We start from the raw sequence: 22,477 nt of genomic DNA, 5'->3' as shown, positions 1-22,477 counted from the left end.
TACAGTGTTAAGAACCAAACTTTGCAGGTCTTACTCATAGTGCTTCACCGTCCTGGGGCTCAATCCTATATGATGCTGACCGTTCTGGCCCAGACTCAGCAAAGCACTAAAAGCAAATGGTGAAAGCTAAATCTGTGATGAAGTGCTTTGCAGGATCCATGGCCAGATTGCTCAGCTCACTGCAGGATCCAGCCTATGATGTCACAAGGTGATACTAATGGGCATTTTCCCTAATCCAAGGTTCATTTTTTATTTCATGCATTGGGTTGGGACAGAGAAGATCTGAGATAGGCTTTTCAAATGTGCTAAGTGACTTAGGCTCACAAATCTCATTGAAAGTCAGTGGGACTTGTGCAACTAAGTCACTTAGATTCTTTCGGAAATCTGACTCCTGGGTTCAATTCCTAGCTCTTCCACAGCCTTCTTGTGTGTGACCTTGGACAAATCACTTCATTTCTCCATGCCTCAGATTCCCAGCCATAAAATGGGGATAATAATCCTTCCTTTCTCCCACCCTTTGTCTTCTGTAGACTAGAAGCTCTTTGGGACAGGACCTGTCTCTTGCTACCTGTTTGCACAGAACAATGAGGCTCCAGTCTCAGTGGAAGCCTTTAAACACTCCTGTAATGGTGCTAGTAAGAGTTGCAAGACTTGGCAATCTGTAAGACTCTGGAATCTCCTAGTGGCTGCAAGTCCTGCAGGATAAGACACCACAGGAGTCTACAGTCTGCAACTATAATCCAACTACAAAGCTGCACTTACAGCAAAGCTGCCACCATCAGCAGGCAGCTTTCAGAAGAGGCTGGGGGGAAAAGCCTCTCTCTGATTTACTGAGCTCTGCCTCTCAATAACAACCATTTCACCGAGGCAGAGGAACAGTGAACAGCAAAATGGAAATGGGGTTTTGTGAAGCTATTTTGGTTTTCTCCCCTCAAAACCTATCCAACATATTTCTGACAAGTTAAAGAATAACGACAATGATAATACCACACAAAGAGATGATAAAAGGTTGGCATCAGAAGAACACAACTATAAAGAAAAGTCTCATAAAAGTTTTTTTCCCTATATTAAAAAAGTCCTGGCAAGGAGGTTGGGTTTGTATTAAAGAAAATTGCTCATCACAGTACAAAGAGTATTTGAAACCAAATTACAGAGTATTTGCATAATAGTTCTCTTTTTTTGATAAAGAAAAGATGAACAAGACACTAATTGTAGGTTTTATTTTTTTCCCCATAAAGAAAATAGCAGATGGCCTCAGATTTTTCCCCCCTTTTCTTTGGAAATGTATGTGAAGAAAAACAAAAAAAACCCCAATACTGAACTATTTAGTGGGATGTTTCGGAGGAGGGGTGTGAAGGAGAGCCGAACGCAACAAATGAGATGGGGGGAGTTTGGCTTAAGCAATTCACTCCATGTTAAAATTAATACAGAGCTCTGCTACCCAACTCTATATGGGGTCTTCTAGATGCAATTTTAGCCTCTCTTCTCCTGTCACTAGAAAATGTCACTGAAGGCCACCAGACTAAATACATGTTGACAGGTGCATTATCCATTTTCAAGAAACAAAATTACTTTGTCTTTCTTTTTCTTTATTACCCCATATATTTTCTCCTGGAGTTGTACCAGGGGGAAATCTCTCCCCATTTGCCCCCCCTGCTTTGGATAAAGTAACAGGGGCTTCACTAGCACCTTTAAAGTGGGAGCACTTTTCTTTATATTGAGAAAAGATTAGAACATGGCCAATTTATTTTTTTTTTCTTTTTTGGTGCACCAAGGACTAGGAGGGCATGAACAAAAAAGCTTTGAAGCATGTGTGCCATTAGTCTCTAGACCCATAGCATTTGTAGCTCTATTTCAGTCTGAAAGGAAGGTGTTTCTGTACAGTAATAAAAGTAAGCATTGCCATTTGTCACATTTTGGTATGATTAGGAAGTTCATGTTTTCTCACTAGTTTTGAATAGAGGTCCTGCAAAAAAAGAGGAAATATTTTTAATAAACTCTTAAGGGCCACTCTGTATTAAATTAAGGCTTGTAATGTAGCAGAGAGTAGCAAAACCTTCACTACAGCTCTAATCCATTCATCTACAAGGAATATTAATTTTGCATGAATCCTGACTTCACGCAAATTTCTTCATTGGTAAAATTATTGCTATTTGTATTACACTAGCATCTGTAAGACCTAGCTGAGATCAGGACCCCAATGTACATACACTGTACGTACACATAGACAGACTAACTGGAACAGTTTATAATCTAAATAGACAAGACAGACAAACAACAAGAAGGGAAGTATTAGGATTGGGTAAAATTTTCAAAAACCACCTTGTTGACTTGGGAGTTGAATCCTATTTTCAAAAGCAATTTGGACACGTTGGAGTTGCAATAATCGGGCCAATACATTTATCCTAATTATAAGATCAGTTGTAAAAAGGGAGGGAAAGTTCGTAAGTCGTCACAATGACCTCTTACAGAAAATTGTTTAGTAAAAGATGTAAGGAGACAGAATTACTGAATTAATTTAAACAGAAAGGGTTTTACTGATACTGCTCAAGGACTGTGTGAGGATTATGCTTGGTAAACAAGAGGAGTAGAGGACCGTAATTCAAGGAAACAAAATTGGTGTGTTAGAAATTAGGCTGATTGGTGGACAAAATAATCACTCTCTCTCTAGGTTCTTAAAAGGAAAATAATTTTGGGAAAAATTATCTGGAAAAGGAACTGTCCGCCAACAACCGCTGCAGCAACTTTTATCATTATGGCTGCCACAACATCAACATCTCCTGTGAACCTGGACCTTTTATGCACTAATCTTGAGGGATATTCTCACCAAACTGGGCAAGACAGATAAAACCATTATCTCTATCAGTGCTGGCTAAATGCCAAACACCATCTGAAATAACGAGACTTTGGCTTCCCTCCCACCCCAAACCCCGTGTGTCCTTTTCCTTCCTCATCTTCTATATTTTCTTTCCCCTCACTCTCCTTTTGCCTTCTGTTCAATAAAAGTCTGGATCAGCTGGCCAAGACAGCATATCTTGTTATACTCCTTTAAGCCTGTGATCAGGATGGAAACCAAAAGCAATACCCTAAACATCCTAATGCTGGTACAAGTTTGCCAGGTCTCAGAGGGGCTGGTAAGACCACGTGCTGGGCCTGTTTTTTCCAGCCGTGAGGTTGCAAGTGAAAGTCAACTTCAGAGGCAGAAACTGCATATATTTTTGTCATTGCTGTTCTTTTCTCTCACCTTTTGTATGTTTGTCTTTTTTTCTCAGAAATGGAATTGGACTTTAACAATGACAGCTCTAGCCTGTCTCAACTAATATTCTCTCTTTTCCCCAAAAAGGACAGTTATTACTATCTAAAAGGCTGACAAACAAAGGGGTTAATTCCTTCCAAAACAAAAACACACAAACAAAAAAAAAACCTCTCACCAGACAAGGGAAAGGGAACAAGGGATGTTAAAATGACAACCTTATTTAATACTTACAGTGTTGTAGCTGTGCTGGTCCCAGGATATTAGAGACACAAAGTGGGTGAAGTAATATCTTTTATTGGACCAACTTTTGTTGGTGAAAAAGACAAGCCTTCAAGCTACATAGTTAGACCTGAAGAGCGCTGTGTAGCTCAAACGTTTGTCTCTCAGCAACAGAAGTTGGTCCAATAAAAGATTTTATTTCGCCCACCTTGTCTCTTTATTTAATACTTTACATTTCAAATGCTTTAACTATTTTTCCTTCTTTTCTGTATTTTAATATAGGGTTAAAAGGATTTTTAATTGTGTATTTGCCATGATGCTAAGCAAACTGACATCTCTGTATATCAAACCCAGAACCTTATTTAAAACCGTTTAATGTAGGATAGTGACTGGTCTAGGTCAGCAACTTTAACTCTTTGGGCCCATATATTTAATCTAAATGAACACAACAAGGCCTTGGGCCAGATTTTTGATTTTCAAAGGTATTTAGGTGCCTAACATGCAGACAGACACCTAAGGGATTTTCATAAATGCCTAACCTGTTTAGGCACCCTGAATAATCCCACCAGGTGTCTAAATACCTTTGAAGGTCTGGCTCCTAGATCCCACTGGACTGTCCATGAGACATAAGATCCTGAGTCACTAAGGTGGTTTTGAAAATTTGACCCATCCTCCCCATTCTTTGATGGGGAACTGACATACAGAGATATGCAATAATTGCTGAAGGTCACACTGGGAGTCAACAGCAAAGCTGGCAATTTGGACCCAGATCTCCAGAGTTCCAGTCAAGCACCTTAACCACAAGATATAAACGCCCCCCCATCTAAGAAAAAAATCCTTCCAACTTTAAGAAAAAGGAGGAAAAGAAGAGGCCAAATATGTTATCAGTGACAAAATGTTGCAATTTCAATAATGTCATTCATTATGTTAGTATTTGAGGAATGACAGGACTGTTGATATGTTCAAAAGGCTATTATATAACCCATCTAAAACTAATTCACTATTAGACACAGACCATTTACAGTGACAAGAAGTCTCATCTGGGGCTCTTAGTCCACCACAAGAGGGACTGACCTAGCCAGACCAAATCTATGGCTTGGTGAAGGTTGGTGAAGAAAGGCCTTCCTTCAGTATATGACTATTTGCTTAGGTAGCTGGCAGCAATGCTTTTGCATCACATCATCCTCATCCCAAGGAGAATGCGAAGAGACGTTATTTAAGCATTCTGCTTTCCTTTAGTGTTTTGGTGCCCGTTTGCGGTATTTCATATAAAGAAATCATCTGTCATTTGGCTCAATTCTTAGCCTCTCTCTTTAAAAAAAAATAATAATAATTTAATTTAATTATTGTCACCAGATATATTAAACTCAACTCTGATTTATGTACACAATTTATATAAAAAACTAATGTCAATGTTATTTTAATGTTCTACATTGATCCTAATGTTAAGGACATTTAGTAAGATGTGAGGAGGATGGTTGTGTAGATCCCACTGGTGAGTAAAACTATATGTTGGGTGGGCATGTAATCGAATTAAAGACTTAGGGTGAGATTTTTAAAGATGTCTATGGTATTTAGGCATTCAATCCACATTGAGTTTCAATGGGCACTGGGTACCTAACTCCCAAATTCCAGCTAAAATGGTTTCTGGACCCAGCCATGTGGGACAGGCAAGCCATGTTCAAAATGGTTTTAGCCTGAAGTATGGTTCTGTGATTTGGCTACAAGTTCAGCACAGCGAGGGCCTTTTTGTTCCATCTACCTCATGAAGGAGGAGGAGGACAAATATTTCAATAGAAATATGAGCAGGGAATATTCCCCTTTGTTTTGAGTACAGTCTACACACGGATGCTATAAGGCAATATTTAACTTACCCTTGGTCTGGCATGTGGTTTTATTGATGAGATAATGATTGACAACTGAACATAAACATTAGTCTGGCTGTTCTTAGTGTTTCTTGCCACACCATCTGGTTTTTTACCTGAGTTTTGTCTGATCTGAGGGTCAGACCCAGCTCTTTTATAAACAGGTGGGAGTCAATAAGCTGCCCCCGCCACAAAGAATCAGCAGAATGTATTCAAGCTGCTTTATGCCTGGTTCTAATTCCTCTCAATGGGGTGTGTCCTCACAAGAGCCCTTCACCCCAACAGAGGTTTGTACATCCTGCCACTCTCTAACAGGAGGTTTGATCCCTCTTGCTCATAAACCTGTTACAGAGCCACCAGAATAGGAGTCCAATGTAATATTTATTACTTTCCCAGACAGGGCCTGATGTTGAGTCCCAAGAGCCTCAAGCATGTTGGACAGGACAAAGAGCTGCACCATCTCTGGAATGGTGCTTGAATGCAATAAGTTCTCGAACTCTGATCTGAATACTGAGTGGGTCTTCACACATTGCAAAGAGGTAGCCAGTGCTCATCAAAATGCAGCCTTCATACTGCATTGAGCTAGGGGGCCTTGACCCACACAGCAAGGCCTTCTATGTGGCTACTCAGATGATGCCTGTCCCCCTGAAGCAAAAAAGGAGGAATAACCTCCCCGTTCTAGAGCACTCCCACAAGAACAAGCTTAATTTAGTCCACAGTGCCTAGATAAGCTCTGCTTCTCTGAGTAGGTGAAGTACATGTGTGCTTGCTAAACGTATGGCTCTTGGAGTCAAAGTTTTGCCTGCCAATGTCCTACAAACTGGAAAAACCAAACAACAATATCAAAATTTGTTTCCTGGCCCTGTTGCTTCCAACTGCTTTTCAGCTTAAAAGAAGAAAACCAATTCTTCTTTAGATTTGCATTTCCCACCTAATTTTCCTAGCTCACTGCTGTGAAAATAATTTATTATATTTAAAATGCAGGTTTTTTTACTGAGCTGTGCATTTCTTTGAAGGCCAAAAATATGTGCAGAGATACTACAGTGGATACTCTTTTATACCTGTAATAGCTAGAGCAAGAAACCATGCCCAGAGTGCATGTCTAATCTGCCTCGGGGAGGATCCAATTATAGGCTGATATATTTTCAACACATTTTGTTCTCAAAATCTCCTCATATGCCTTATTAGGTCTTACTAAACCTTTAGCTTACAGCTGACTTGGCCATATGCAGGACTACACAAAAACTTGCATGAGATAGATATATACATACATACAAAACATTTATTATAAATGGCATTGGTACCACCACCTATAGTTATGTTGCCTGATACTTCCCAATATGAGAACCTGTTTTCAGTTGCTTTTAACTTTGCCAAACAAACATTTTGGGTTGAGATTTTCCATGCCTCAAGATGAATTTTTTGGAAAGTTTCAGCTAAAATAGTTAATTATTTCCAAGATGAAATCAGGGGGGAAAATCATTGCTTTTTGGTTGTTAAAAAATATTCTTACAACCATTTTGTTGAGAAGCTCTATTGCCTTCATGCTTTGGATCAGGGAGTTGCTGTAGTGTCTGGGACATGCCTTTGACCATACCCAGGAAAATTCTCCCAAATATAGCCAAGTTAGGAGTCTCTACATACATAAAATAAATAAATTAAAAATCACAGTTTGCACAGGCTTTCCATGCAATTGCTCTTTGCACTGCTGGGGACTGCCTTGAGACCCGCTTTCTCTTGTGGTCACAACCAGACAGCATGGAGGAGGAGGAGGAAGAGGAGGACAAAGCACCTGATTTGAATGAGAGGTGAGAAATGGTGGGGAGCTGGGGTGGCAGGAGCCACAGAGTGGGGAGCGGCAAAGAGGGAGGGGGACAGGATGTGGGGGATATGGATAGGTGCAGAAGAGTGCTTTCCAAAACTGCAAGATGATTAGGAGACGAGGTGGGTCAGAGATAGGCTGGGGTCACAGGAGCATAATGCTCTATAACCACTAGTGAACACTTCCCTCCAAAACCTGGGACCAAATCCAAGAGTTCTGAGTCTCTACATTCCTCTACTGTTAGCAAATAGCCGTGAAACCCATTGGCAAGCGGCACCTCTGATTCCCCTCTGGCAGCTGGTCCATGCAATGGATAACAACCTACTTCTGCTACCACCTACTCCATTAGCTCAAGTGGTAAAGGTTGACGTGGTGAATCTAAAGGTCCAAATTCTACCAATGACCCAAATTGATGAAATTAGTGGACTTTTCTGACAATTTTGGCATTGATCTCTGTGTTCCCCCCTCCCCCCCCATCCTATAAAATGAGGATAATAAAACTGCCTAATCTCAAAGGGGTCTTGTGGGTGTTTGTGAAGCATCTGATAATATGGAAATGCACAAGAGGAAAAATCATAATTTTATATGCAATTCATGGTTTGGATATGTGCATAAAATAAGGCTTGGGGCCACACATTTGGAGAATAAAACAAATATTGAATAGCTATCCGTTCACTAAACTAGACAAGGGTCCTGTGGAAAAAATAGTATGAGTTCATGTAATTAAAAATGGTATCATCATGTATGTGCACAAGGGGTAACAGTAATTCTGGCATTTCCTAATGTTTAAGTATTTGACTTTGCTTTTTTTTTAAATGTAGGTCGTTAGAGGTAATATATAAGTATACAACTATATTACACACACCCATATACCTGTGTGTGTCTGTGTAGCTACAAATAGCACCTGGGTGATATTCCAAGTCTTTGTGTATGTGTGAACAGACAGATGTCTGTATCTGTGGATAAAATGATAGAGAAGTATCTGTCTATACACACACAAAGGCTACCAATATAAGTTTTTGTATACTCTATTATACAGAGCTTTGGTGTCATCAGATTATCTCCTTCTGCCTGTGGTGACCCATATTAGCAGCATTTCTACTCTCTTTTTAAAGAACTGTATGTGTTTTAAATGATAAAATCCAAACTTGTGGTTGCACTTATACCATTCATATGATACATCCGCACTATTCCCCACTTGCAAATGAGATCCAAAAGTTACAGGTGTATTTAAGAATAATTACTTTGTTGAGAACTACTCTAAATTCAGAAGAACGCTGCTAATATTAGTTGTTTCAAGCAGAAGGAAGCACATATTGCGATGCCAAAGTTCTGTATAAAAATGATTTTGAGAACATCCACAAGCCTCACAAGAGCAATTAAAAAAAAAATCTCAGGCTGATCAATAAAATCAAACTATCCAAACTTGCTCATGAAAAGAAAAGCTAGAAGCAAGTGTGTCTCATGTACTAGGGAAAACACTTTAAAGTATACCTAGAGGCAAAATACTGGAAGAATACAATTCCATTAGCTTGATTCCAGCAGTATAACATTCAGAATTGATGCAACGTATAAATCTCCCAGAACTTTTAGAAACATTGAACTATGTAACTATACCTTGTACATCTTCCTCAGAAAACACCACCACCACCACTTTGCATTTCTATTACACTTTCCCTTTAAAGAGCTTGCAGTACTTTATAAAGAATCGAAAGCTCATAAGAGCCTGTCACAGAGTGTAACAGCTCTTTAAGGGAATGGGTTTAGCCCCACTTCTGCCTAATTAGCTCTCTCCCAGGTGATGGGTTTGAGGCCAGGAATAACTACCTGAAAGGGGGTTCCAGGGAGGATGGGGCTAGGCTGTTCTCGGTGGTGGCAGATGACCGAACAAGGAGCAACGGTCTCAAGTTGCAGGGCGGGAGGTCTAAGTTGGACATTAGGAAAAAGTTTTTACTAGGAGGGTGGTGAAGCACTGGAATGGGTTACCTAGGGAGGTGGTGGAATCTCCATCCTTAGAGGTTTTTAAGCTGAGGCTTGACAAAGCCCTGGTTGGGATGATATAGCTGAGGTTAGTCCTGCTTTGAGCAGGGGGTTGGACTAGATGACCTCCTGAGGTCCCTTACAACTCTAATATTCTATGATTCTATGAATAGAGGTGGTAGCCTGAAGCTCATATAGTCCTCAGATCAAAGGCCAGCTCATTAGGGGAGACTTGCAGGGAAAAGGAGGGCTCCTGCAGGAGATCCAGGGTCTGAGGAAAGGTGCTAGAATGGCGCTTTCCAAACCAGCTATTTGGAAGGTCTGCCTGATAATACCTGCTCTAAGAGCTGGAGCCAGAGCCTAATATGGGAGAGACTTTAGGAGGGGCCTAATAAAAGTATCTGGTGTTTTGGGACAGTTCTTGTTTTGACAAACAAACCCATCCTTGAACAAAGGGACTGGGATTCTGCTGCTGTTGGGAGCTTTATCTTTGATGCACCTGCCAGTGAATAAATCCCACTGTCTTACAAAGCCCTATCTGGCACAGTTCAGTATTACTCCTATTTTACATGCAGGCAATCTGAGTATAGACCCCCTAGGCCAGGTCCCCAGCTGGTGTAAATTGTTGCTCAATCAATTCCAAATGAGCCACAGCATTTCACATATGTTGAGAATCTGGCCCAAGAGGTTAAGTGAGTTGTCACTTGCATCCAGGAAGTCTGTGGCAGAACTGGGAATGGACCCTAGATCTTCAGAACCCCAGCTTAATGCCTTAATGACAGGCCTTTCCCACAGAAGAAGGTACAATAATTTTGGTGAATCAAATTGGGAATCTTGTACAGCAGTCTAGACTATTTCATTCCCTGGGGGGGGGGGGGGGACCAAATATTTTAATTTTGTTCTAGACTCATATTGCCAATTTTTCTCTACTTGTTTTCTTATCACTTCTCTAGCGTGACTCTTTAATGCAAAATAAGTTTAGAACAGTGGTTACCAACCTATGGCCTGCGGGGGCTTTCAAAGTGGCCCATGGCTCCCCTCCTGCTGGCTGCTCGGGGAGCCATTGCCGAAGGACCCAGGCGAAGCGCATTGCCATGGGGCTAAAAGACAGGCACAGGCTCTTTGCTGCAGCCAGGTGGATGGGAGATCAGCGCTCCCCTCCCCAGGCTGTAGCAGGGAACACGGCAAAGCGCTCCACCTGGGTCCATAGGTGCTGGGGTCTCTGCTGGAGCCAGAGGGAGGGGAGCACTGATATCCTGTCCCCAGGGTGCAGAAGGGACCCACTGCCTAGGGACCCAGGTGAAACGCAGGGGGCTACAGGACTGGTGCGGCAGCCTGTTTGCTGAACTCCTTCCATCTGGCTGCAATGTGGGTGGGAGGGCTGCTGGCAGAGACTGGTGGCCCTTGAAGGTTGTAAAAATGACATTTGTGACCCTCAAGCCAAAAAGGTTGGGATCCACTGGTTTAGAGGATGTTCAGCTAGATGATAATATGAGCAAAACTCCATCTGTGCTAAGCTTTAAGAACATTTCTGACTACCTTGTCAACCACAGCACAAACCTCTAAGCCCAATACTCTAAGAGCTGAACTAATACTTCAGAGATGCTGGTTCACCAAAATGCTTTGTCAAAGTATGACATTTTATACAATGAAACTGTTATAATTAACAAGGGACAACCTTGTTATTGGTCATTTCAACCTGGTAATTTCAGAGACACAGGAAGCAATCAATAGAGCCAGTCTAGCAACAGCCTGCATAGCATGCTCAGGGGTGAAGAGGAACTGCACACAATGTGGTTCCACAAATCTGTATCCTGCACAGCTTTCTAGGCCGTGATGCATATGGGGAGAAAGGTCATGTGACAATGGGTGGACCCAATCCTGAAGCCCAAATGGTGGCTACTTTGTGAAAAAACAGTCACCGCTGGACACTTGTCTAAATTACTTGTCAAAATTTTAAAAGAATATTTATGACCAGACTAACTCTCAAGACAATATTGTGAGGGTAGATTTTAGAGCACTGGCAACCATAGTGTAGGTGTCAATCTCTGACAATGAGTTTCACACTATTAGAGCATCACTTCTGAGTATGAATCTCACAGAAAACAATCAGCTGTTTTAATGATGCTGAAGCTAAGCAGTTCTATATTCAATGCAGCAAGATGGAAATTTGACCTACTGTTATGCTCTGACTAGTTCTCTGCAAGTTTCACTTTGATGCAGCAAAATCTTGAGAAGAAAGTGAAGCATTTACAGATTTTTTTTTTCTCCCCGTATAAAATTGTACGCACAGTTGTTTTGAAAATTTCACAAACTTACTGGCAAACCGTTTTCTTTCAGCTTATGGAATACACCATTATATTCAGAAAAAATTGACAATTGCTTTTGGTTTTGATTGACGAGAACTGCCTATTGCGAATAGCAAAAACATTCAAAAATTCATTGTTCAAAAACATTAATCATTTTAATGATTTCAGCAACAGGACAAAAACCAATCATAATTGACTAGTTAGTAATATTTTCATACTCTTAGCTATAAACTACTTTCAGAAGCAAAGAGTTACTGGTTTGATTTTTTTTTTAATGTAAGAAGAGTGATGACAGGGTCTCAAGAATGAAGGATATGGAAAACAGTTGTCAAATTCTCAGACCTTTGAAGAGTCCCGAGATGTTACTTTGAAAAAGTCACATCCAGGTAATTTTCTCACACCATAGGAAAGCTTAACTTTATGCCCAGATACTTAAAAGCTCTGTTTTTTTACCCCACACAATTAACTAGAAGGGATACTGGCAGATTAAAAAAATCTGATATTAAAAAATAAGGTTATCAATTATATTACCAATATTAAAACCATGGGTGGCTCATATAAGAGGCTGGGGGAGGCTAAGCCTCCCCAAAAAAGGCAGGCCATGCCTAAGGGCAAATGCTGCAAATGCAACATGGATCACCTCCTTTTAGAGGCATGCCAGCCCACCACTTTTGGAGCACCAGAAGTGAAGGAGCTATCGGTGCCGGGACTGTGGCCCTGGCCAGGCTTGAGCTCTTCCTGCAATGAATCGTCGCTCCCCCGCCCCCAACTCCTCTCCGCCGTGGAGAGGACCAAGTGGGTGGGCCACAGAGGAAGAGGCAAAGAGGAGCGAACGGCAGGCAGGAGGGCTGAAAGGAGCACTCAGGGGGTGGGGGGAATAGGTGGAGTGAGGGCAGGGCCACAGTCCGGGCATCAGTGGCCCCCCCACTTCTAGGGAGCTTCCGGCACTCGCATGTAAGCCTCGCGCACTGCCTAAACTAAAATAATTGGGGGAAATATTGAATACACTTTTTTCCCTTAGCACAGTTAGTTCATGTCGTGCATCTGAGAAGTCAAAACAGACTTCACAGTTTCACTTTTGGTTCTAGACAATTTTATTTTCAGGTTCTCATGCACTGTCACAAGAGCGTGATATCAGAATTGCAAAGACTGCAGGGGAAGGTTTAAATATAAACAAAGAATGGGTTTTCACTAGAATGAAAAAAAAAATAGAAATATTTGTTCTGACAAAGTTTAAGACCTCAAGGTGTTCAAACAGTTCAAACGTTGCTTTTATTGTACCATGCAGCTAAAAAGCCAGAAACTTCCCTGCCCGCTTATAGTCTTTTCACATCTGCCTCACTCCTGCCTTCTGTATTCCTCCTTCATCAGCTTTTGTCTGTTTCTCTTATCCTTTCTTTTCAATATCACCTATTCCTTCTTTTCTCTGTCCATTTACCTCATCTTCTCCCAAAACATGTAAAAAAAAAAAAAAAAAAAACCAACCAAAAGACAACAAAAATCATGAAACCAACATGATGTTTGTCAACCATCACTCTGCTTATACATTATATTCCTTTCCCCCCATCACTTTGTCTGTCCTGCCAATTTAGATTGCAAGCTTTTAGAGGCTTATTCTATGTTTTTAAAGTTACTACCGCCAAAAGGCCCTGATCTTGACCAGGGATCCTAGGTGCTACTGCAATACAAATAATAATCAATTAATGACTCAGTTGGTCCTGCCTTGAGCAGGGAGTTGGATTAGATGACTTCCTGAGGTCCCTTCCACCCCTAATCTTCTACAATTCTATTAATTAATCAAAACAACTATTTTCCAAAACTACCATTATATCAACTAACAGTGTGGAATATTTATATAGGTTCATAATACATCCTTAAGCTTTTGTTATTACTGAAAGCCCAAGAAAACATTGGTATTGCCATACTGGACTAGAACTGTGGTCCATCTAGTCTAGTATCATGTCTCTAACAATGGCCAATATCAGAGGCTTGGCAGCTATATGCAATAGAAAGCAAAGACCCTTTATTAGGCTGTTACGGGATAACCTTCTCCCAGGGTAAGTTCCTCCAAGCCCACAAGATTTATGGGTTGCCTTATGCCCTGAAGCATGTGGGTTTATATATCCCTTCCAAAACTTGTGGGGGCAGAGGGGTGTACCTTAGTGCCCCATAAGTATTTAATTCCTTTTTGACTCTTCCTAAACTCTTACCCTCAATGATATCCCAAAACATGAAATGCCATGTCTGATCCTCGATGCACAGCCATATTGAAGAATGTTTGTATTTTGATCACTGTCAGGGAAGACCAAAGAATCAACATGCAACAATACATGATTGTTCAAGGCCAGATGAGTTTGCATTAATGGCTGATTTACCAGCACAAAAACCCTTAATCAATGAACAAAAATTACATGTATTGATTTGATTATTTTTTATGTCTGTACAGATTATCTGGAAAAGAAAAGCCCTAGTTGAATGAAGAATCTGAAAACTTGACTGTAATGGGATCATGGCGGCTATACAGTGAACACATTGCAAAAGATTTTCCAATTACCAAGATGAAAGCATCATAAATATGACAAAATAATCAATTAAATTATATTTTCCTCCTTTGTGAAAAACAACTAATCTAAGAACATTACTAGGAAAATGGTTTCCTACATTACTATACCAATAATAATACAGATATTGCATTAATATAAAGCTTTGCATCTAAATGAATCTTACAGACTTCATCAGTTGATTGTCCAAAATCCACTTCCTGGAGTCACTTGGCCTATTAAAGTGAAGCCACCTCTGATATGAAACTATTTTACAGTGACCAGAAACACTTCCCATCAACTTTAGGAAAGGAAGTGAAGAGTTCAATTCTAAACGATATTATACAGGGAATTTTAGGTAGACAGAACATAAGGAGAGAACCTACAATTTGACCAGGTCACCCTTTTAACTAACACACACAATCACCCCACCCACCGGGGAAATATTCAAGATTTTGAATTTTTTACCCATCCTGAATTGGGACAAAAAGTCAAAATCTTGAAAATTTTCACAAATCAAAAAAAAAAAAAAAAAAAAAGTTTTCAGTTTACGCAAATAAAAAAAAGTTTTTTTTCCACAATTTCAAATCATCACATTTCAATTTCAACCATTTATTTCTACAATGATCTTAAATTCTGAAACAAAAAGTCATTTTGAACTGGGATACCAAAATTTTTCATTTAGAAAATATAAAAATGGGATTTTTGACATTTTTTTTTAAATGCCATTTTTAGTCAAGAAAGTGACTGAAAAAGACCCTTTCCTGTCAACAGTGTTGGTTGCAATGAATCAACATTTTTCAACAGGAAAATGACTTGTCTAAAAGTTGCCAAACAGCTCTATCACTAACATCAGTCTTATAGCACCTATTTCCCCCCCAGATATCTCCATCCAAAGACTGACCTGGTCCTATTCTGCTTCATTTACAAAATAATGGCTTGAGGTGGGATAGCTGCAAAATAGAAATATATTAAGGGCTCAATTCTGACTTTGGCTACACATGTGGAACTCCTATTGAACTCAAATGGAAGGTAAAATTTGACCATGAGAAGTGTCAAAAATAGCAGGGAATATTTTTAAGGGATGTAGGCTAAAGGTTATCTTCGCATTGTGTTGATATCACTCAATATCAAAGCCTGATATGCTTCCTTAACTGGTGATGATTTAAAACAGACCACATTTGCTGAAGGCTCAGGTTTAAAACAGATAAACAGTTGTTTCACTGCAGCTCAGATGTTTCATGACACTGCATCAATATTGTTCCATATCACACTACATAACTCTGTGAACTGATTAATGAATGTGCTGGAAGATTCTACTGACCACTAATACCAGGCTTTTCAGAAGCAATTTGGTATTACATCTCCATGATCTAAGTAATTACCTCTTTTACTTAAACATTTTGATCATGCTCAATGTTCAGAGCTAAGATAACACTTGGGCGCTGGTCTATCCGGCCATTAGTTAATTCTGATTTGTGCAATAAAAGTTTGTCTATTCAATTAAAAAACTTGGTTTTCTGCATTAAAGCAGAAAGCTTTAGGATCCAGTTTCAATCACGTTATAAGTAACTCAGAGATAAGAACCCCTAATTTTCCTCTGTTGCTATATATAGCTTGCCTGTTACATCAGCTGTGCTCCAACTTATTTAAAATACCAGTCTTTGGCAGCGAGCATTATGAGTGATAGAAATGTGTTAGTGATTCTAGAATACAGTTTTGAATCCCTGTGTGAACAGGAAAATCAGCTTTATTTCAAAGTGAGCCTTACATATCTGTCATTTTTGAGTGAAGTAGTATGTCCAAACAATTATAGTACCTGGAATGCCTTAAAAAAAAATCCCTTTTCAAACTTTTAGGTTTATATTAGGTTAAAAAAAAAAAAAAAAAAAAAAAGGAAACATTATCAACAGTTCGATTTGTAAAATAGAAATTCTCTCACAAATAATAATTGATACAGGACTAATAGCAGACTTGTTCCTTTCCTGGTTAATTATTTCTGAGTAGAACTGTTATCATTTCATACCTATTTATGTTATCATGAACACTAAAAACGTCATTAATTCCCAAAAATGTTTCAGGAAGTGAGTTTCCAAATTTCCTCATTGCTAGGAACTTGCCAATATTATTTAGTGATCTAGATTCACAGATAGGGCTGCATGTTTGATCCAGAGAGAAATACAGTTTTATGGCAAAGGAATTTGGTCTCAGACTTATAACATCTGGTTCAATTTCAGTTTCCCCTCTGTAAAATAGGGATGAAGACGATAACACTTCCTTTCTCCCAAAAGTCAACTGTCTTGGCTATTTAGGTTGTAAACTCTCCAGGGCCGGGGCTGTCTCATTTGGATAGCACAATGGGGTTCTGATCTTAGCTTGGGTTTCTAGATGCTACATAACACACCGAACATCAAACCTGAAGGAAAATATGTTCTCTTTTACAACTTGAGTCAGCTCCCACTGAAGTCAATGGTAAAACTTGTATTTACTGCAGTGGTGCTGGATTAGCCCCAAGAAAACAACAATTAGTGATCTAGAGATTGTCAAACAGATTATGATCTCAGCTCCACTGTAGTATATCCTACTAACTCCAATGAAGTCTATGTAGAAGTAAATAGAACATTCCAAAAGTTATCAGAAACTCTTGCATGCAACAGATTTGCTAATCCCATTCCTTACAACAATTTGACAGTCAACGGTGCACATCTTTTGCTTATCAGTATTAGACAATACACTGAATATTAATATAAGCAGACGTTAATTCTTTTCTATTGATAAGCCAATGACTTATCTTTGATGCATCAAAGCTGGCAGGAATCTGCAACCAGACAAAGAAAAATTGTCATCTGTCATTGAACATTGGGCAGACAAATCAATTCCACCTGCTCTTTCTGTACAAAGTATTAATGAAGAAGTATTCCAAATAGTGAGTTTTGGAAAGAATTTAAAGGCAGAATAGATGGTGACTGACATTTCACCAAGTTCACATAGAGCTTGTATTCTTTCCTATTCCTATAAATAACATGGTGCGACTCGTGTTCATGCTTCTTACAAACTCTGATTTTTTTCCACCACAACAAAAATCTCTTTGTCCTTTCTTAATCTAATGTCAACCCTCTTTTAAATGTGTGGCACTTTTACAGGATAAAAACAAGAATGACAAATATAGCAGTGACCCTTCAGCACTTTTTGTCCTTGAGTATTTTCTGCATCACTGCTGATTTGTGGGTCACTGAATTGAGGAATATTCTAGTGCTAATATTCAGCAATATCAATCTGTTATCATGAAAAACCTGTAATGTAATAACTCATTACCAAAGGGGCAGTTTAGTCACACGGGATCACGCTTCAAAAATTGCTTAGCTGGCATATACATAAGTTTTCACAGCCTGCTTGGTTGGCTTAAATATCAAGACATTTCTTCTTCCAGCTCCTGATTGGCTGACTTTTAACCTTGAACCAACAGTGGCTTGTTTGGAAGTTATTATGTTTAAGTCGATGAAAATAGTACCTTGGTGTTATTAACATAGAGCCCATAAAACCTTCATTTACTGTCAATGCAGCAGCAATCTGGCATATACATTACCCTTTAGAAATTGAAACATCACTGTGTCTACTTTGTATTGTTAATGTGAGCTGGAGTCATGTGGAGAAAATTCCCAAATAATAGGAAGTTCTTAAATATAGGCTTTCAATTTCTTATTGTGATGTGTTGGCACTAATTGCCTGGTTCTTGGTGCCAAAGTCAACTTAAAAGTTGGATGTTTTGTCAATTTCTGCTCACGATAATTGTGTCTCCTGTTTTACTATTTTCTGGCATCTTTAATTTCTGTATTTTAGTTGCATTTTAAGCTATCAGAAACAATATGCACAAAATTCCATTGCTCTCGATCATGCATTACTTGGTGGGCTAAGGACGATATAAAGGTATAACTGCCGTGTTTTGCATGTGTTTTACAAGCTTATCAGTTGCCACTTGTTGATCTAGTAGTAAGACTATCTTAGCATGCACCCTTCCTTCTTCCTTGAAAAGGAAGATCTAGTAGAGACCTTAAAGTTGATGAGGTCATCCCCCTCAAAGTTCAGATTCAGATGGAAGATACTGAAACCCTGGGAAAATTTGAATCTGGATCAGAACTCTCTGGATCCAGACCATCTCTAATATATAGCAAGGGTCTTCCACAAAATGCTGAGAACTAGAAGGGTCAAGGTCCTTTTGTACAGTGCCTAGCACAATGGGCTCCAGGTCCATGACTAGGGCTCCCAGGTGTATTGTAATATAAATAATAATAATAATAATGCTTAAGAATGTTCAGCACCAGGAAGGGAGGCCAACTTGGAAAAAAAAGATTCTACAGTTTCAGTTTAGGTCTCCCAAATTTGAAGCACTCACACAATGTTACCTTCACTTTTCTTTTCCACTCTACCATCCTTTGTTTCTTTAGCTGTAAGATCTTTGGGGTAGAGGTCTCTCACTGTATGTTTATACAGTAGCTAGCCCAATGGGGCCTTGATGCCGAATGCCTTTAAAATCATCAAGGAGAGCAAGAAAGGAACCATTAGACTGAATACCGAAAACACAATCACGTGTGCCTCTCCCTTAAAAACCATGGCAGCCCTGTCAGAAGGATGACTTCTGGGGAAAATCCTGGCCCCACTGAAGTCAATAGCAAAACTCCCACTGATTTCATGGGGCCAGGACTTCCCCTCTGGTATTTTTCTAACTTTCATTATCTGTAGGAAGCAAACTCTCTTGCTGTATTTTTCAATTCAAACATTATGACAGCAGGATTGTATCCAACCATTCTAGCCTGCTCAGTCCCTGCTTATATATTATCCTCTGTCTGTAAATAGGCATTTTATTTCATCAAGAACCTTACAAAAATAATACTACGGAGGAAAAGATTACCAGGGTAAGTAAATATTTAAAGTGGAAATTACCAGTTAGACAGAAATAAAAGGGAACATGGCCTTGAAATAGCTCCAGTTAAATGTCTAAAAGCAGTTAACCTTCAGCAGTGATCAGACTTCCAGCTTCCATGGTGGCTGTCACTCTAGGGGGCTTGTGCATGGCGTGTATAGCTCTCAAGGACAGCTGGATTTCTGGTACCTCTGCATAAGTTGGAAATTGTAATTGCAGTCACAGTGAGTCTCTGTGCCTGGAAGTGACAGGCAAACAGGTTCCTTTTCAAAGTGGTTACACTTACAGTATGTGTAAAGTGGGACGGAAAAGGGGGACTGCACAAAAGGGGATCTGCAATCAAAGGTTTGGGTTTTTTCTTCCTTCTAATAACTTAGAATCGCAGGGTGAACACCACATTGTTTGAAGACAATCAGAAGTGTAATGCTGGGCAAACTGCTGTAGTGTTGCTTCTCATTAGTAGGCACTCTTTTGGGGACAACTAAAATCAGTTTAAAAGAAACGTGCATGTATAAAAATGGAAGAGAAAGACAAAGAAAAATGGCAAATTTATGGAAACTCCTGATCTACTCATTAAGCTGCCATTTGAAATGGGGCTGAGTATTCAATGCTGTGCTTTTGGTGCGCAGCAAAAGAGTTACCAGTATGTGAGGCAGGCAGCAAATTGCACTATACAATGGGACACCCAGTCACAATAATAGTGCAATGTTTTTCCAGATAGGCAAGGACTGGCAGACTGGCTGAGATGATACTTTCAACATTTATCAGGAAGATGAGCTGGTTTCCTGATGCTAATCTAGAAATGTGTTGCAATCTTTGCTAAGGAACTAGGGATGGCATAAGGAACGAAACAGGAGTTGAATAACAGTTGAAGTCTGAGAGCTTCTCTCACTGTAGGCTTGGGTATCCCACCTTATTTCACCTTCTCTACTTTGGCTGGTGACTATTCACCTGAAACTTTTGAATCGAATACCACTTCTGCAATGAACAGTGTGCATTTACAGTACATGCCTTACAAAACAGAACAGGTTGCCTTTGTCATAAAAGGCATCCACGTTTTCAGAGAGGCCTATTCCCTTTCATTTCACAATTGAAGAAGCAGATGGGCTGCCTTATTAATTTAGTTCTTTAGGTTGGACAAACCTTCATCTTTTCTCTCTTGTTGCAATCATTTTTGTATCAACACCACCCTTCACCACCACCCTTATGCAGCTTTAATATATTTGCCACATCCTCAGTAGCAGTGACAGTTGTTAAACCACTGGTCAATTTTATTTATTATCTTTACATATCACTTAAACACTTTCCTGGTCACTGATGGCTGGCTATTCCTAGGTATAACAGGGAATGAATAAATCTGGCTGAAGTCAAGAAGCCCCCTAGATCTTAATTAAAAAGTCATAAAACAGACTAACGCCCTTTGCAGCTCTCTTACCAGGAAACAAATGAGAATAGAGAATTTATTTCTAATCATAAATCCCAAACCCTTCAGTTTAATTTTTCCCAAGTTAACTTTCTCACGTAGCTAAGCAGCATTTGCCTTCTATTATTAGCTCCTGGCCCAATATCATCTGACCAACATCAGTGAAACTGCCTTCATTTCAATGAGCTTAGGGACTCCCAAGGATTGTGTGTATGCAGACTTCTGCTTGCAGCTTCTAATTATTTTCTAACAGATAATGGAACTCTTAAATTCAGAGAGGTTAGATTAAATTTGTAAATGGATCAACCCGCTGGATAAAACCATAGCTCGTGAGATCACCTCCTGGAAACACTAGGCTTCTTTTGATAAAATCAAGGGCCCACTTGATTGCCTGTTTCACTGTGACAAACTAGTGTAACATTTTTAGCAGAACCAGAAGGTTCATTATGCTTTCTAATTGCGGCATAACTTGGGAACGCATATTAACCCTCGTTTTACTTCTCTCTTAGCCTTGATGTAAAGACAATTGATCAAGCCAACAGCTACATGGCTTGTTAGGAACTCATGATGGCATCAAATAATTTGAGGTGGGGGAGGCATCTTGGAAATTATAGTCTGATGCTCACACATTGTCGACCAAGCCAGCTGTGGTCCACCCCGCCTTACCCTCAATAGCTATCTTCTCCTCCTCCATCAAAAACCAGGACCAACTTTGAAAAAATGGAGGAGTTCAGTTTCCTCCTGCTGCCTCCTGGGTCTTCAGGGTATATCAGCTACTTTGCCCCTACATCTGCTCTCAAGCAGACCAGCTGCAAGAGTTGCTGCACCATCAATTCCAATGGTAGTTTGGTAGGGATGAAATTTGGCCTTCCAATCCGAGAGCAGAAGCAATGCCGTGTCACTCAGGCAACTCATTTTATGATGCTGTAAATAGCTGAAGTGAGTCACAGACTTCACTACCTTCAGAACTAAGTGTAAAAGTCACTCCTTAACCTAGTCTTCCCCAAACAGCAGCAACTATCTTCACTAAGGGGAGGAAGATGGAAGTTCACACATACATTTAATTCCCACAACATCCTGGAGAGGAGGAAGTGGTATAGGCCACTTCGGGGACTTTTCCTTGCTTTATTCAGTATTGGGAGACACTTGCTACTATGGTGATAGGTGGAAGAAACAGACACACACAAAACTGTACCAGGATTGTGTAAAGAAAAACAAGGAAAATACTATCTTCTATGCTTCTTTGAAGAACTCTCCAAAGTTAGGGATGTATTTTGTTTAAGACACTCAGTAGTGCTTGAAGAAGGAGGGGGGTTTGCAAGCCGTGTGCTAATATGATGAATTATATCATTATAGTCATTATGGATCCATTAGCAGGTGTTCCAGGGTGCTGAAATGACAAGCCCAGTTGCCAAATTGCCAAGCTTCATTCTCCTTTAGTGCAACATTTAGCAGAATCTCAACTGCTTATAAAAGCACACTCTGACTTACTTCTGTCGACATTAGAAGTTTTAACGAGAAGCAATGGGCCCTACTGCTAATCTCTCAGTCTTCCATGGTATACTGGACATTTCTGTAAATCTTTCATGTCATTCAAATGGTTAGGTGGCCTAAAACACACCTGTGCACACATGAATTGAACTGGAGTTGATGATGGGTCCTACTCATTACATACCCTCTCAGAGAGCAATGCTAACTTATCAGTTTTAAGTGAAAGGCACAAGGACACATCACGATGGATGAAATAATTCCGGACAAGATGCGCAGTTATAATGAAACTTGCAGAAGATTAAAAGCACTTAGCCTTCAATGAACCAAGCCATTTGGAATGACTGTAAAAAGGCTGGTCCAGAACAACATAATTACTTTGACTTAAAGTTTTGTAGGCATAACAATGTTGATTGGGTGTGATAGTTTGCTGACATTATTATGCCAATAAAAGGCTCAGTGTAGATGGAGTTATAAAGCGGCTTAGCTCAATCTATCAGTGTAGCTTATTTCTCTCCACAGAACCGGAATAAACTCAACTGACATAAGCACTTGTATACAGAATAACTGCATCTGCACTAAAAATTAAATAATAAAACCTAATTCTTATATAGAGTTTTTATCAGTAGATCTCAAAGCACTATGCTGGCATAG

General features: G+C 39.7%; 1 protein-coding gene across 11 annotated transcripts in view; it reads right to left on the bottom strand.

The window, feature by feature from the left end:
• ERBB4 (erb-b2 receptor tyrosine kinase 4) overlaps window positions 1–22,477 on the bottom strand; it is an 885,692-nt gene that overhangs the window by 129,243 nt on the left and 733,972 nt on the right. The window lies entirely within an intron of this gene.

The sequence above is a fragment of the Emydura macquarii genome, unplaced genomic scaffold, assembly GCF_026122565.2.
Source record: "Emydura macquarii macquarii isolate MOO-44397 ecotype Brisbane River unplaced genomic scaffold, CSIRO-AGI_Emac_v2 contig_1253, whole genome shotgun sequence".
NCBI classification, from domain to species: domain Eukaryota; kingdom Metazoa; phylum Chordata; order Testudines; family Chelidae; genus Emydura; species Emydura macquarii.
This window is presented reverse-complemented; position numbering and strand designations above follow the sequence as displayed.